The 12013-nt window shown below is 49.4% G+C and overlaps 1 protein-coding gene across 3 annotated transcripts in view; it reads left to right on the forward strand.

Annotated features, from left to right (window-relative positions):
* Nucleotides 1-12013, forward strand: part of NRTN (neurturin) — a 91453-nt gene that overhangs the window by 46511 nt on the left and 32929 nt on the right. Inside the window, exon 1 of one of the 3 annotated variants that reach the window (XM_065578246.1) lies at nucleotides 4665-6790. The exons of the other annotated variants lie outside the window; for them this stretch is intronic. The gene's annotated coding sequence lies outside the window, so the exon portion shown is untranslated. Of the gene's footprint in view, nucleotides 1-4664; nucleotides 6791-12013 lie in introns of those variants that run through there. 3 annotated transcript variants of the gene reach the window in all.

The following is a 12013-nucleotide window of genomic DNA, read 5'->3' on the forward strand; positions in this document are numbered from 1 at the left end:
CAGGTGGGAGGAAGACCAAGGGCCCGGATTCTGCAGCCTTTATGCAAACAGTCTTCTTGACCTGGCTGCGAGGAAGGCTTGCAGAATCGGGAGCTAAGTTGTTACTACCGCGCCCTGAATATATCCTGGCTTCACGGGACATTGCCAATATAAAAAGAAACTCTCCCCTGTCCTGTGATGCTGCTGCCAGTTTTTAAAACAAGGAGATTTCAGGATCTAATTGACTTTCTCCCACCCAGGCGCTGACTTTCATTTTTCCAGGTGGATGCCCCACCTGAACTTTGTCCTGAGGCGCTGCCCCCGTTCCGCCCCTACCCCAAGGCCCCACACTTGCCCCACCTCTGTCCGCCCTTGCTCAGCCTCCTCCCCCAAGCGCCTCCCAAGTCCCACCCACCACAAAACAGCTGATCAGCAGGTGGTGGGTGGGTGCTGAAAACCACTATGTCTTTTCATGGGTGCGCCAGCCCCCGAGCATTCCCAGTGTCGATGCCTATGTTCTCCCATTGCTCTTGGACGTTGTGCAGCTTGGAGAATGAATTTCAGAGGTGCTCTTGTAACCCACACACCTCCTGGGGGCGGTGCTCTGGCCCATCGAGTGGCACCGAGACCACTTAGAAAGCGATTAATGAGTCTGCTCCAGTCTTAGCTAAGAGGCACATGGCTTTTAGTTCATGCAGTAGAGGCTCATGCCCAGAGGTCCCAGGTTCGATCCTGTCCCCTGACCGGGGTCTGTCACTGTTACACTCTCACAGTGGCAGGGGTGAAAGTAAGGGGGTACGGGCTGGTACGGCGTACCGGTAAAAGGTAGCCACTGCCCCTTTTGCACCCCCGATTGGCGGCTCTGCCAGGTCCCTACCAGCAGGGCCACTGACAGGGGGCGCAAAAGGGACAGTGACATTAAAGTGCTGCCCCTTTTGCCCCCCCCCCCGGCCGCCGAAGTAGCTGTCCCCGGGCCGCGATTTAAAAGGGCCTGGGGCTCCGGCTGCTGCAGCCAGAGCCCCGGGTCCTTTAAATTGCTGCTGGAGCCCCAGGCAGCATGGGCCAGGGAGCGCAGATGGACTGGCTGGGGGACACTGACCTCCTAGCCCCGCCCCTCCGGCCGAGGCCCCGCCCCTTGGGGGGGGGGGCAGAGTGACCTCATACCGGTAAGATCTGCATTTTACTTTCACCCCGGCACAGTGGTCCTGAAAGTTTGGTCGATGGAGACCTAGGAATATGCAGAGATCTTCCAGAATATCCAGTTATCACAGTCATTGCTTTAAAAACCCACAGTGTTGGAAGGGAGATAACACCTCATGCTTCAGGGTGTAAGCCAACCTCTAACAATCAAGGGTCAGGACGAGACTTCCCTGCGGACGGTTTAATCCACCTACCCTGCAAGGTGTCTTACATCTTCTTCCGGAGAATCTGGCACTGGCCACTTTCAGAGACACGCTACTGGGCTAGCTGGACCTCGGCTCTGCTCCAGTCTGCCAGTTCCTGTGGCCCACAGAAATAGGGGGTTTGGCGGAGAAGCAGGATCCGTGAGAAGTATCTGCTTTCTGAAACGCTCCAGAGCAGGGTTGCTCAACGACCAGTCCGTGGACCAACACCGGTCCCTGAGATCTCACTGACACAGTTTAGGAAGGCAGCAAGCCTGTTCCTGGTATCAAAAAGGTTGAGAAACACGGGTCTATCGGATGAGAGTTGGCGGCATGCTGCATTAGCCTGGCATTCCCGGGGACCTCATGGGGATGTCTCCACCCCTCAAACATTAAGACATAAAATAACAGAAAACAATTCCTTTGATATTAGGCTTTGCAAAACTGTTTAAACCCTATATTCTGGGTCACCCCTAAACATCTTGACAGCCTCTCCTTTATAGACAGATTGAACCCAGAAGAGCATGAGGAACAAAGCAAAAAACCAGATCCTTCCCCGCGGCGCTGCTGTTTGCCTGCAATATTTCTCCTAACATTTTATGGATGTGAAATAAAACAGGGGCCTTTACCTTCCCGCTTGCCAAATGGGCAGATCAAGGGTACGTACACACTGCAAAAAAAAATAAGAACACCTGGGGCAGTGAGTCTCACTGACTCACTGGGTCAGCTGACTCGTGCTCACAGGACTCGCGCTATGGGGCTAAAAATACCGCACTGTGGGCTTTTAGGTTCAGGCTGGAGCCCGGGCTCTGAGGTCTTCCCCCTTCTCTGCATTTCAGAATCCAGGCTCCAGCCCAAACCCGAACATCTTCACTGCTTTTTTTATCCCATTAGCGTGAGACCTGCAAGCGCAAGTCACTTGACCCAGGCTCCGACATTAGCTAGTGTGGCTTTTATTTTTCTTGCGGCGTCTCCCGCATGTTTTGCTTCTGTCTAGCCGTGCATCTAAAAAAAAAAAAAAATGTATGTGCGCACACAGGAATTATTTTGCGTTTGCCGCGTGCCGCTCGCGCGGAGGGCGAGGTCGGGGATGGGGCCAAAGTTCTGACAGCGCGGTAGAAGCGGAGGTTGCATGTCAGAGCGCTCAAGCTCTCCTCTGCTTTCAGGCTCGAGGTCAGACCGGAGCGTGAAGGGTTCTGGAAACCCACGCAGGAGCGATCGGAGGTTTACAACAGCTGCCTTGGCACCACTTCTTTAGGGAACTTCAAACGGCCGGCAGTGTTCTGGTTAGTGTCGCTGCCTCCCGCGTTCCCCAGCGCCACCTGGGCTGTTTATACTGTCTGCACTCCAGCATCACATCTCTCTTGACTTACGTTGCAGCCCGGTGCCCGGTTCTCTATTAACACCCTGCCTCATGCTGAACCTTTCCAGGATTCCTTTCCCAGCTAGGAAACCTTTTTATAGCCGAGCAGTTTGGAGGCAAAGAGCCTCTGTGGCCCTGCTGCTGGTTTCACGCTGGGGGGGTTTAATTAGGAGTCCCTGTCATCCCCACCGAGCTGCTTCCACGCCAGACTTTCCCCCTCCTTTGCCCCCGCAAGCAGTGTCTGGATTGATTTTTGGATGAGCGGAACAGACCACCTGCCCTTGCTTCCCAGTAGGACCAGACAGCAAATGTGAAAAACCGGGATGGGGGGGGGGGTAAGTAGGAACCTATATAAGAAAAAGACCCCAAAAATCGGGACTGTCCCTACAAAATCAGGACATCTGGTCACCCTACTTCCCACATCTGTCTCGTCTAGAAAGTATGGTTAGTTCCCCAGCTTGACTTCTTCTCCTTCCCTAAGGAGATAGCCAGGGCCATCAGAGGAGCAAGGAGTTGAACTGAGGTCTCCCTCTTAGCAGCTGAGGGCCCGCACCACCAGGCCATAGGCGATTCTGCTCTCCAGTGCTCCTGCTGGTCAACTTTTCATAACTCCTTACCTCGTCATTGGGCCAATGAACGAAAGAAGGACCCTGTAGACTGGTGATGGAGGCGCTCACCTCGGAGGTAGACGCTGTGGGTTCCAATCTTCTCTCTGTCTGATTCGGAGGCGGGAGTTGACCACAGTGCCTACTTCCCAGGTGAATGCTTTAATCATCAGGTTACAGAGTGGCTCTGGCTGGCCCCAGGGCTGTATTCACAGTGGGACAGCTTTGACAGGAGAAAGAACAGGAGTACTTGTGGCACCTTAGAGACTAACAAATTTATTAGAGCATAAGCTTTCGTGGACTACAGCCCACTTCTTCGGATGCATACAGAGTGGAATAAATATTGAGGAGATAAATTTGTTAGTCTCTAAGGTGCCAGAAGTACTCCTGTTCTTTTTGCGGATACAGACTAACACGGCTGCTACTCTGAAACTTTGACAGGAGAGTGAGAACTCATCCTCCCCCAAACAGCCTCACATGGCAGGGGGATGATTTCACGTTCTAGCCCTTGCTCCTGAGTGGAGATTCAAGTCTGGCTGTCCAGCATTGCAGGCAAGTGTCCTACCTACTTGGCTGATGGTCACATGGGGGATGTCTGCACTACAATAGAAGACCTGCGGCTGGCCTGGGTCAGGTTGCTCGGGCTGCACGACTAAAACTTGCAGTGGAGACATTTGGGCTCAGCCTGGAGCCTGGACTCTGAAACCTTGGGAGGGGAGTGGGTCTCAGAACCTGGGCTCCAGCCCAAGCCCAAATGTCTCCACTGCAACTCAGCACCGCAGGTGTTTTAGTGCAGTGCAGACATATCCAAGATGTTTGCTGGCTTGACATGCGCTCTTCCAGTTTGCTGACACGCACCAAACATTTCTGGACCCAAACTGAATATTCAGTTTGCTGGCCAAACTGAAAAATCAGTCATTCACCCATCTCTACTTAGGTACCCCAATCCATTGGAATTCAGTGAAAGTTCAGCACCTAACTCCCTTAGGCACCTTTGAAATCCCAGCCTGTGTGCCTGATGCCCTTCTGCCTCCAGACCTTTCTGAGGTATACTGGGGTTTTCCCCACAGTGGCCGTCTCTGCCTGCAGTTCAGATTGGAAGGAAGGCAGGTCCCGAGATGGAAAGGAGACTTGATGCCTGATGAGGAGAGGCTGAAGGAACTGGGCTTGTTTAGTCTGCAGAAGAGAAGAGTGAGGGGGGATTTGATAGCTGCTTTCAACTACCTGAAGAGGGGTTCCAAAGAGGATGGAGCTCGGCTGTTCTCAGTGGTGGCAGATGACGGAACAAGGAGCAATGGTCTCAAGTTGCAGTGGGGGAGGTCTAGGTTGGATATTAGGAAACGCTATTTCACTAGGAGGGTGGGGAAGCACTGGAATGGGTTCCCTAGGGAGGTGGTGGAATCTCCATCCTTAGAGGTTTTTAAGGCCCGGCTTGACAAAGCCCTGGCTGGGATGATTTAGTTGGTGTTGGTCCTACTTTGAACAGGGGGTTGGACTAGATGACCTCCTGAGGTCCCTTCCAATCCTAATCTTCCATGATTCTATGATTTGTGATGTCAGAACTGTATTAATGTAATTACAGAGATCTCAACTCCTTGATGCAAAAGGTAAAACATACGAGAATGTTCCGCTAATGGGATCTGGATTAAAGTGACTGGACATTCTGACTACGGTTGGACAAACCACCTGGAACATGGCTACGCTGAAGATCAGTTGTTTACTCAAGGAAGATCAGTTGTTTACTCAAGGACTTTCAGAAGCTCACTCATCTTGAAATTGACCTGGAAATCTCCTGAGTACTTTTTGGTTTCTCTTGGCCAGGATGAACCAGTAATTACAGTGCAGACAGTGGTGCCTTTTCCCAGATTTGCTTCATAAGTTCTTGGTGGCCTTGCTTTGTGTGAAATCAGACTGAACGAAGGACTTGTCTACACGGGGACACTTCAGAGAGTGAATCCAAATAAACAGAAGGTGTGAATTCACCTAGTTACTAGTAATTAGTAACTAATCTGCTTTGAATTCACCCCTTCAGTTAATTTGGATTAATGTTCCTAAAGCCACTTTAATGCCAAATGAGAGTGTCCAGACAGGGGTTTGAGGTTTAATTAATCCACTTTGAAAATTAATCTGAATTAACTTTTACTGGGTGTCCCCATCTAGACAAGACTGAAGGGTCTTCTTAAGAACCAGACGTGCTTTGCTCTATGCAGAGATGGTGAGGCTGCAGGCCAAAGCGCTGTGTCCTTGGAACTTAATGACGAACCACCAGAGAGACACACACACACACACACAGATTCTCATCTCAGAGACTCCTATGCAAACCCAGAGCCAGCCCTTTTTGACTTCAGTGCAGTTGCCCCAGATTACATTGGCATAAGCCCCAGCAAACTCCAGCCCAGAGGGAGGTCTCAGTTTACCTGTGCTCTGGAGGAATGAAGATGAAGCTGTGTCACGGCTGCTCTGGTTGTGCATGGACATCAGGTGGGGGAAAGAGCCATTTGCCTGCTTCATCCATGTAGAGTCGAAGCGTGAGGCGCTGGGACGCCCTTCTCTGAGTCCGTCATAATGTTCTTGGAGCGTGTTGGAGAGAAGCGTGTATGATGCAGTTGCATGGGGTCCTGCATTGCTAGCTGTGTCACGTGCTCGGATCCCACGGTGACAAGACCCTTACGCTGTAAGATCTATGGGGCAGGGGCTGCCTGTTTGTTCTGTGTTTGTACAGCACCGAGCACATGACTGGCACTACTAGGCGCTACTGCCATACTCCTCCTCTTACTAACCTGAATAGAAAGGTTAGGCTGAAACGCCGGTCGCTAGTGTCTGTAAAGCTACCCGAGTACATTCCCGCTGTGTGGGGTTGCTGGCTGATTTCCTGAAGCGAGGGTGCTCAGGTTACCTCTACAAAGGCTTTTCATTCCCCGGAGCCCTGGCTTGTTACAGAGGGGGAAATTAGCTGCCTTTCTGCAGCGCAGCCTCTGCAAATAGTTGACTCTTTCATCTCTCTTCCTTCTGTTCTCGCTGAAGCACTCCGTCCCTTTGATGGCGACCCCCGGGGGCTCGTCCCCTCCTGCCAGCATTCCGATTCCTGGTGCGAATCCCACCGCAAGCCTTGAAACAAGCAGCTTATCCTCGCCTGAAAGAGACACTTGCTTCCCTTTGTCTATTTCTGGGCCTCTGAGTTGCTGACAGTTTATTAGTTCCTGTTCTGGAAAAAGTATTTTGAGATCGTCTCTTTGCAAACATTCACGTGGCCCGCAGCCATGCCCCCTTGTGCTGTAACCGGGCCAGCTCTTCCCAGCTAAAAGCGGCCGGACAAGGCCTAGAAGCAGCACGAGAGACCTCCACGGAACAGGACGGCGACACAGGAAGCAGTTCTGGGGATCCAGCAGGTGGCGCTCTTCCTCTGCATCAATACCGTGCTCGGCAGCTGCTTTCAGAGGAAACGTGAATCCGAGGCCAAGGTAGGGTGGCCAGGTGCCCGGAAAGCCCAGTCGAACCCGAAAAGGGGACCTGCCAGTGTCCGATCACATCCACTGACTGGACACCAAAGTCCAGTAACTGCAGGCAGGGGAGGTGGGGAGGCGCCAAGTCATCACCTACTCAGCCAGGGCCACCTCCTACCTGCGCCGGGCGGCTGCCGCTCCCAGCCCCGGCTCCACAGGCGAGATCCCAGGCAGAGCAGGGAGAGAGAGGGGACAAGCTGCCAGCAATGACGGGAGGAGGAAAGAGGAGCCAATGGGGGTTGGAGCCTTGGGGAAGAGGCGGGCAGGGAAGGGGGCAGAGGTGGGGCTTTGGGAGAAGGGGTGGGGTCTTGGGGGAAGAGACAGGTGGGGCCTCAGGGGCAGGGTGTCCAGCTTTAAAATATCACAAAGTTGGCAACCTTAGGCCCTAATCGTTTGTAGTCTTTGGCCTGGTCCACACTAACCCCCCACTTCGAACTAAGGTACGCAAATTCAGCTACGTGAATAACATAGCTGAATTCAAAGTACCTTAGTTTGAACTTACCGCGGGTCCAGACGCGGCAGGCAGGCTCCCCCGTCGACTTCGCGTACTCCTCTCGCTGAGCTGGAGTACCGGCGTCGACGGCGAGCACTTCCGGGATCGATCCGGGATCGATTTATCACGTCTAGACAAGACGCGATAAATCGATCCCAGAAGATCGATTGCTTACCGCCGGACCCGGAGGTAAGTGTAGACCTACCCTTGATAGATCCTGTCTCGCCTATTCCAAGCACGGGGCTGTTGATTTATGCTGCATTTACCAAATTCCAAATCCGCCAACTCTCCGTCTTAAAATCTGCTCACAATAGACCACAATTCACAGGCCCACCTCTGATTTTCGCTCAGTTCCTCAAGAAGCAAATTCTCCTCACCTTCCATGGGCGCGCGTCTGAGAGAGCCGCCTCCGTCCGAATGCAATAATCTTCTTGGCATCTCGTTCTAAACCTTTAGCTCGCGGTGCTCTGTCCTGATAGCTGCTCCCTGTGTTACCCTGCAGTGATGGAAGACCCAGATCCGAGTCTGTCCATTTATAAAGTATAAGCAAGACGCCTTGATTAGTATGATGCGATCTCCAACAATGTTCACAATTGTACAGTGCAGTTTGATTTAAAGCGTGCGATGGGTGCGGGACCTTTATAGAGGACTCTCTGGAGGGCCATAGAATAGCTGATGCTAGAAATGTACGTCCGGCATTTAGCTCATTCCGTCTCTATGTCGAGTCTGAAACCGACATACTGATCCCCCTGTGGCTTTGTGCTCCTAGAGCACCTTTCATCAAAAGATCTGAAAGGCTCCAGGCCTGATTCGCCGCACATTTACACCAATGTAACCCTTGTGTAATGCCATGAACTTCAGGGAAGTCGCTCCTGATTCAGACAGAGAGGAGAGCCAAGCCTTCAAACCCTAATAAAACTTTAAAATATCCCTGTGAGCTAAAGTCTATTATTATGGACTTTATAGATGCAATTAGACAGCAAAACTCTACTTTTGCCAGTATACCGTATTTTACTCAGGAGGGGGTGTGGTGAAGGGAGGTTGGAACAAGCTATCCCAGCAAGAGTGCAGGTTTTTGTCAGGATAAGCTGCATCCACGGTAGAAGTGTTTGTCAAAAAGGCATCCTTTAAAATCTGGAAGTCAAATCCCAGCGAGGAAAAGAGAACGGAGCATAAACTCTGGCGAGTCAAATGTAAAAGTATAATAAGGCAGGCCAAGAAAGAATTTGAAAGCAGCTGGTTGAAGCCACAAAAACTAACAGCAAATATTTTTTTAAGTACATTAGAAACAGGAAGCCTGCCCAGCAGTCAGTGGGGCTAGTGGATGATTGAGGTGCTAAAGGAGCACTCAAGGAAGACAAGGCAGTTGCAGAGAAGCTAAATTAATTCTTGGCTTTAGTCTTTACTGCAGAGGATGTGGGGAGATGCCCATACCTGAGCCGTGCCTTTTTCAGTGACCAATCTGAGGAACTGTCCCAGACTGATGTGGCAGTAGAGAGGTTTTGGAACAAACACATAAATTAAAGAGTAATATGTTACCAGGATCAGATGGTATTTACCCAAGAATTCTGAAGGAACTCAAATATGACATTCCAGAACTATTAACTGTGGTATGTAACCTATCACTTAAATCAGACTCTGAACTAGATGACTGGAGGATGGCCAATGCAATACAGATTTTTTTTAAAAAGGCTCCAGAGGGGGCCCTGGCAATTACAGGCTGGTAAGCCTAACTTCAGTACCAGGCAGTTGGTTGAAACAGAATGATCAGATGCATAGATGAACGCAATATGTTGGGGAAGAGTCAACGTGGCTTCTGTAAAGAGAAACCGTGCCTCACCAATCTACTAGAATTCTTTGAGGGTGTCAAACATGTGGACAAGGGGGATCCAGTAGATATAGTGTATGAACTTTTCAGAACGCTTTTGACAAGGTCTCTCACCATAGGTGCCGACTTTTCCTTTTCCTGTGGGGGGTGCTCCACCCTGTTCCCCAAAGCCGGGCCTCACTCCACCTCTTCCTGCTCCCACTCTGTCCCTTCCCCAAGTCCTCCGCCCACCGCTCTCCGCCCTCCCCCAAGCCGTTCCCCAGCTGCCAAACAGCTGTTTGGCAGCGTTCCAGATCAGCTGTGGCTGGTGGGTGCTGAGCACCCACTATTTTTTTCCATGGGTGCTCCAGTCCCGAAGCACCCACGGAGTCGACGCCTATGTTTCTCACCAAAGGCTCTTAAACAAAGTAGATAATCATGGGATGAGAGGGAAGGTCCTCTCTTGGATCAGTAACTGGTTAAAAGATAGGTAACAAAGGGAAGGAATAAACGGTCAGTTTTCACAATGGAGAGAGGCTAAGTTCCCTGTAAGCTGCATGGCCGCGCAGCAGCCTATTGAGTGCTGTGCAGGCGCTTGGGGAACTCGCCCAGTGGGTCAGGGTGGCGCAGCCGGAGCAACATGGACCCAGCCCTGGCCGGATGAGGCCCAGCCACGGCTGGATCAGGCCCACGTGCAGCCCCAGGCGCAGCCCAGGCTGGCCCCAGGCACGGTGCAGCCCGGACCGACCCTGGAGTGGCCCAGACCCAGCCAGGGCAGCGCAGCCCAGGCCGGCCCCAGGGGCAGCCGGAGTGGCATGGCCCAGGCAGCCATCCCCCAGCCCAGACCTGCAACACAGGTGGGAGATAAATAGTGGAGTCCCCCAGAGCTCTGTACTGAGACCTTTGCTGTTCAACATATTCATAAAAAGGGTGAACAGTGAGGTGGCGAAATTTGCAGATGATGCAAATTTACTCAAGATAGTTAAGTCCAAAGTTGACTGTGAAAAGTTACAAAGGGAACTCACTGAACTGGCTTACGACAAAATGGCGGACGAAATTCAATGGTGATAAATGCAAAGTAGGGCTGTCAAGCGATTTAAAAAATTAATTGCAATTAATCGTGCAATTAAAAAATTAATGGTGATTAATTGCAGTGTCAAACAATAATAGAACACTATTTATTTTAATATTTTTGGATGTTTTCTACATTTTCAAATATGTTGATTTCAATTACAACACAGAATACAACATGTACAGTGCTCACTTTATATTTATTTTTGATTACAAGTATTTGCACCGTAAAAAACAAAAGAACTGGTATTTTTCAATTCACCTAATACAAGTACTGTCGTGCAATCTCTTTATCATGAAAGTTGAACTTACAAATGTAGAATGATGTACATAAAAATCTGCATTCAAAAATAAACACTGTGAAATTTTAGAGTCTGCAAGTCCACTCAGGCCTACTTCTTGTTCAGCCAATCGCTCAGAGAAACAAATTTGGTTACATTTGCAGGAGATTATGCTGCCTGCTTCTTATTTACAATGTCACCTGAAAGTGAAAACAGGCGTTCACATGGCACTGTTGTAGCCGGTGTCACAAGATATTTACGTGGCAGATGCATTCATATGTCCCTTCATGCTTCAACCACCATTCCAGAGGACATGCGTCCATGCTGATGATGGGTTCTGTTCAATGACAATCCAAAGCAGTGCGGACCGACACATGTTCATTTTCATGATCTAAGTCAGATGCCACCAGCAGAAGGTTGATTTTTTCTTTTGGTGGTTTGGGTTCTGTAGTTTCTGCGTTGGAGTGTTGCTCTTTTAAGACTTCTGAAAGCATGTTCCACACCTTGTCCCTCTCAGATTTTGGAAGTCATTTCAGATTCTTAAACCTTGGGTCGTGTGCTGTAGCTATCTTTAGAAATCTCACATTGGTACCTTCTTTGTGTTTTGCCAAATCTGCAATGAAAGTGTTCTTAAAATGAACATGTGCTGGGTCATCATGCGAGACTGCTATAACACGAAATATATGGCAGAATGCAGGTAAAACAGAGCAGGGAACATACAGTTCTCCCCCAAGCAGTTCAGTCACAAATTTAATTATTGTAATATTTTTTTAACGAGCGTCGTCAGCGTGGAAGCATGTCCTATGGAATGGTGGCCGAAGCATGAAGGGGCATATGAATGTTTAGCATATCTGGCACGTAAATACCTTGCAATGCCGGCTACAAAAGTGCCATGCAAATGCTTGTTCTCACTTTCTGGTATCATTGTAAATAAGAAGAAGGCAGCATTATCTCCTGTAAATGTAAGGAAACTTGTTTGTCTTAGCGATTGGCTGAACAAGAAATAGGACTGAGTGGACTTGTAGGCTCTGAAGTTTTACATTGTTTTGTTTTTGAGTGCAGTTATGTAACCAAAAAAAATCTACATTTGTAAGTTGCACCTTCACGACTAAGAGATTGCACTACAGTACTTGCATGAGGTAAATTGAAAAATACTATTTCTTTTGTTTATCATTTTTACAGTGCAAATATTTATAATCAAAAATAATATACACTGATTTCAATTACAACACAGAATACAATATATATGAAAATGTAGAAAAACATCCAAAATATTTAATAAATTTCCATTGGTATCCTATTGTTTAACAGTGTGATTAAAACTGTGATTAATCACGATTAATTTTTTTGGAGTTAATCACGTGAGTTAACTATGATTAATCGACAGCCCTAATGCAAAGTCATGCACAGTGGGAAAAATAATCCCAACTATACATGCAAAATGATGTGGTCTAAATTAGAAAGAGACCTGGGAGTCATTGTGGACAGTTCTCTGCAAACATCCACTCAATGTGCAGCGGCAGTCAAAA

This window comes from Chrysemys picta, chromosome 25 (genome assembly GCF_011386835.1).
Source record: "Chrysemys picta bellii isolate R12L10 chromosome 25, ASM1138683v2, whole genome shotgun sequence".
In the NCBI taxonomy this organism is placed as follows: domain Eukaryota; kingdom Metazoa; phylum Chordata; order Testudines; family Emydidae; genus Chrysemys; species Chrysemys picta.